General features: G+C 47.0%; 1 protein-coding gene across 6 annotated transcripts in view; it reads right to left on the bottom strand.

Annotated features, from left to right (window-relative positions):
* The window catches only part of KCNAB1 (potassium voltage-gated channel subfamily A member regulatory beta subunit 1), a 316380-nt gene that overhangs the window by 44394 nt on the left and 266605 nt on the right, over nucleotides 1-5381 (bottom strand). The gene's annotated exons all lie outside the window — the stretch shown is intronic.

Genomic DNA, 5381 nt, shown 5'->3' with positions numbered 1-5381 from the left:
CATCCTTATAGGCTCGGCAGTGCTACGCTGGTTAGCACTACAGATGAAAGGGACTTGGGGGTCATGATTGACCACAGGATGAATATGAGCCTTCAACGTGATGCTGCAGCCAGTAAAGCAAGCAAAACACTGGTTTGCATCCACAGATGCTTCTCAAGCAAATCCCAGGATGTCATTCTCCCATTGTACTTGGCCTTGGTGAGGCCGCAGCTGGAGTACTGCATCCAATTTTGGGCTCCTCAATTCAAAAAGGATGTGGAGAAGCTTGAGAGAGTGCAGAGAAGAGCCACGCGCATGATCAGAGGTCAGGAAAACAGACCTTACAACGACAGGCTGAGAGCCATGGGACTCTTTAGCCTGGAAAAGCATAGGCTCAGGGGTGATTTGGTGGCCACTTATAAGTTTATCAGGGGTGTTTATCAGGATCTGGGGGAACGATTGTTCACCAGAGCACCCCAAGGGATGACAAGGTAGAACAGTTATAAACTCCAGCAAGACCATTTCAGGGTAGACATAAGGAAGAATTTCTTCACTGTCTGAGCCCCCAAGGTCTGGAATAGCCTGCCACCAGAGGTGGTTCATGCACCTACATTGAACACCTTCAAGAGAAATTTGGATGCTTATCTTGCTGGTATCCTATGACCCCAGCTGACTTCCTGCCCCTTGGACAGGGGGCTGGACTCAATGATCTTCTGAGGTCCCTTCCAGCCCTAATGTCTATGACATGTCTATGAAAGTGAGGGGAGAGCTCAGGAAGTTGCTGCCACTTGGCCACAGAGAACTGCCCCAAGTGAGCGCCACTGATCCAGGCTGCAATCCCAAACTCCACATGGCTAGGAGCTGTCTCCCGCTCTAGGGCAGCTCACCCCCACTCCCTGGAGCCCGGGCCTGACCTCTGTGCCCACTGCCAGCCTCGGGCTGGCACCAGGGGGACCTGGAGATCCCCCTGGCTGCTGTAGGTGGGGCAAAGCAAGGCTGGGGGGCAGGAGCAGCCCTGGACTCAATTGCTCCCATTGGGAGCGATTTTGGTCCCAACGCGGGCACATGTGTAAATGGATTCTGAGGTGCTGTTTACTGTGCCTTATTTTAATGCTCAGTAACCTCAAGTCACGTTAATTGCACATGTAGACGCGCCCAGCATGATACATTTTTTTGAGCTCTGAACCTTTTCTTTTTCTAACTTGCTTTTTAATTTTTTTGAGCATACTAAAATTTTGCATCAGATGTGCATAACCTAGAAGAATGGAGGATACATCATTTCAGCACCTTTTGTGGTAGCTACCCTACAAAAATTAGTTTTTATCTCATAAATTAGAGGGAAGACTAATTGCCTCTAAATTACACAACACAATAAAAGTATTTCATTTTCTTTGTGCCTATAAATTTCAATGTCTGCCAAAAAATCTATTCAAGTGCATTTTTCATAAGGACTTGGTTATTAAAATTTAACAGTACTGTTCAGCAAAGAAATGCTTGATTGTATAATAATGCACACACTCTATGGAAATCTGGAGGATTATATTTTAGCACACAGGTAATGGGGTGCTAGTACACATGATGGGGTTTAGTCTGCAGGGTTTTATTCTATTCCCCTTAAATTGAAATGGTGAGTTTTTAATTGAAACCCATTGTTTCAATTTTTCTGTCATGTTACGGCGAGAGATCTGATCCTTTTTTCTGTATTTTTTTTGGAGCCGGAGACTGCTTGCAGGCTGGGGAGCAAGCTGCCAGTGGAAAGAACAGCTCCTGAGCTGTGGGAGATCCTGGTCCATCCCACTATGGTGGCCACCTGGGTGTGTTGCTAGTGGGCTGGGTGCCACCCCAACTCAGAAGTAGCACTTGGCCTGATCCAACTCTTCCCCAACCCCAAGCTGGGGCAGCACCTGGCCTACAGTTGCGCACCTGGGTGGCCCCAGGGGGTGCTGCTGCCACAGAGGGAAAGGCTGGGGCCCCCCAATAGCTCAGGGGCTGCTTGGCCCGCCAGCAGCTCTCCCTCTGGCCATGGGAGAGGCAGGCAGGCTCCGCTGAAAAAAGGATCACCACTTCTGCTTTCAGCAGGTGCCTGCTGAAGGCAGAAGCGGCAAGGGGCCCAGTCCTCTTTTTTTTTTTTTTTTTTTTTTTGTGAAGCCTGCCTGCTTCTCCCATGGCTGGGGGGCAAGCTGCCAGAGGGCTGAGTGACCCCTGAGTTGCAGGGGCCCCCGATCTTTCCCTCTGTGGCAGTGGTACCCTCCCCCCGCCCCCGCCCCGTGGGCTGCCTTGATGGGCTACTAGCAGCTCAGAGGCAGCACCTGGCCCGATCCAACTCTTCCCTGAGCCCATCCGGGGAGCAGCATCTGGCAGGATTCTAGCTGCCAGGCTCAGGGAACAGTTGGATTGGGCTAGGTGCTTGATCAGAGGTGCCATTGCTGTAGAAGGAAGGACTGGGCCCCTCCACAGCTCAGGGGCCACTCAGCCTACCAGCAGCTCACCCCACAGCATGGGAGAGGCGGGCAGACTCTGCTGAAAAAAAGAAAAAGAACTGGGCCTCTTGCCAGTTCAGCCTTCAGCAGATGCCTGCTGAAGGCCAAAGCGGCAAGGGGCCTGATCCTTTTTATCTGCAGAGCCTGCATTCCTCCACCATGGCCAGGGGGTGAGCTGACAGCTGCATCATTGCAATTTCTAATTAACAATGCAAACTCATCTAAAACCCCCGAAACTGGCGCACATGTACTTTGTGATGCCATTAAGCCAGACAAAGTAACATTTTCATCTCATGTACATTGTGACGCCTGTTATATGTATTATTATATATAATTTTTATATTGTTATTATATATGGACTATTATATATAGTCATATTTACAAGCATATGTTCTTGGAATTGCAATAAATAGTTTGGCATGCAGTATATAATTCTGTTGCATCTTGAAGAATATATACAGATTCCTTTTGGAATCTAAGACAGAAGCATGTCAAATAGCCATGAGAGGTAGTTGGTATGAAATCCCACTGTATAGTTTATGAACAGTTATTGGGGTAGATTCTGTCTTGCTGTAGCACAGGAGTCTTTATCCCTCACCCTGCAGGGGGACCTTTTGGGCTAATTTTGAGAATCTGGCAAAACAGCAATCTCTGGGATGAAATGCACATGCTACCCTTCTAGTGTCTCTAATATCCATAAGGGAACAGGGGTGCGTAGGGCACCAAGGCACTAAATCTCTTTGAATGGTACAGTCTTCTCCCCCTATGTCCATACACTACCTGGGGGAGATTTCAGTTCAACCCTTTCGCTTCACTGTTTGACCTTCTTGTCTTTTCTTCCTACTGAAATTTCCACTGCATACTGTGCTGTGCCAGTTTACTTACTTTAAAGCAAATGAATGCTAATCTTCGTACACTAAAATATAATGCTCCAGCTTCCCTGAGAGTACTGCTTGGCATGTTTTGTGAAGCAGCAAACATCTTTGGTAACTAATGTCCTTGCTTAATTTCAGTAGCAACCACCATAAGAAAATTTACCGCTTGAGGCTTTATTCCAATCCCTACACCAGCTCTTCCAGCTATGACAGGAATATTCTCCAATTGTAACAGGGGCCTGATTTGGCAGGTGCAATCTGGTTCACAGTATTTCAATACAGCAACATATAGATCTCCAGAATTAGTTTATCAGAGATTTTAACCAGTCTCAGAACGCCTAATTGTGCATTGCTTAAGTACTGACCAAACTCAGTTTTGCGCACGCAAACATTACTCAAGATTAAGCTTTACTTAAGAGTAAACATTTACACTGCAGTAGCATAGAGAAGTCACCTGAGTAAGCACTATTCAAACATGTGCACCCATTAAAGGGATGCAGCAGCATTCAAAGCCTAGGTGGTCCAAAATCTGAATGCATAACTTTGGGCACTCCAATTTAGTGTCTTGTTTTAAAATGTTAGACCCATGTTGTCCATTAGGGCTGTGCGAAATTTCACCAGCTGTTTTGATTCAACACAGTTTTGACTCATTTTGAGCTTGAAACAGAGAAATCAAATTGAAATGAAGGGCTTTGAAACAGCCTTGAAACAAGAAGAGGCTAGTCGAAATGTTTCGAAAGTTTTGAAACATTTCGAGTTTGAAACAGCCAGCAGCCAGGGGGTGGGAGACATGGGAGAACCAGAGCTGCACTCCCAGCAGCTCCACAGCCCCAGGTGGCTTAGCCGGGTGGGGAGCGCAGCCCTGGCTCTTCCCACCTCCTGCTGCTGGACTGCAGGAAGCTGATCACAGCACAGGGGAAGGGAACTGAGCTTGGGCTCAGTTCCCCTCCCCGGCGTTGCAATCCGGCTGGGGAAGGCAACTCAGCCCAGCTGAGCTGAGTTCCCCTCCCCAGTGCTAAGGTTGGGGAAGGAAACTCAGCTCAGCTGGGCTGAGTTCTCCTCCTATGATCAAGCTGGGGAAAGGAACTCAGCCCAGCTGCGCTGAGTTCCTTTCCCCAGCCCAATTGTAGCACTGGGGAGGGGAACTGAGCAATTGGGCTCAGTTCCCTTCCCCAGTTCCCTGGTCCCAGATGGCAGCACCCAGTTTCCCTCCCTCATCTGGCAGGCAGATCAGGGGCCCGCAGCCCTCGCAGCCCTCTCAGGATTGCAGGCCCTGACCTGCCTGCCGGATGAGAGAGGCTGTTTCAAGCTTCTGCATTATAGTGTATGGGTGAAATGTCAAAACAGTGTCAAAACAGCATAACTGTTTTGACGAAATGAAACAGAACAGCGGTTTCGAATTGAAATGAAATTCAAAATGAAACGCTGTTCCATCGAAACCTTGAAACTCAAGTTGAAATGGAACAGTGCCGTTTTGCACAGCTCTATTGTCCATCTCTTTTACTGTTGCATTCCAGGTTCAAAAACACACTTGATGTTTTGCTCCTTTTCTGTATCGCCTCCCTCCCATGGATTTCTTTCAGGGGGTTCTGTGTGATTCGAGAATCCTTGGCTCTCTGCAGCTTGGATTCATGGCCTCACAAGAGTGTTTGAACTCAGTGGCTCCTTTTTTCAATTTTCCTTTTTACTAAATTATTCATTTTCCATTTATGGCTTGTACACAAGGTTTTAAATCAAAGGGCTTCCAATACTGGCTTAAAAATACTTTATTAAGAGGAAGGTCAAGTTCACTTTTGAGAACAATGTCATGAACTCCCAGCTGTATACACAAAACAGGTATAAATACCATGAGATTAGGCTTGGTTGAGTAGCAACTACTACAGATAAGAAATATCCCTGACAAAACTATATATAATAATACATATAACAGAGGACTGCTGAATATATTTGTTTGTTTGTTTAATCAGTGATTAAAAAGCTGCTGCTTTGAACAGATAGTATTTGAACTCGCTTGCAGGTATTGCATTTATTCCTCCACGCAGAAAGC

This window comes from Alligator sinensis, unplaced genomic scaffold (assembly GCF_000455745.1).
Source record: "Alligator sinensis unplaced genomic scaffold, ASM45574v1 scaffold60_1, whole genome shotgun sequence".
Lineage (NCBI taxonomy): Eukaryota > Metazoa > Chordata > Crocodylia > Alligatoridae > Alligator > Alligator sinensis.
The sequence above is the reverse complement of the archived record's forward strand: the minus strand, read 5'-3'. Positions and strand labels throughout refer to the sequence as shown.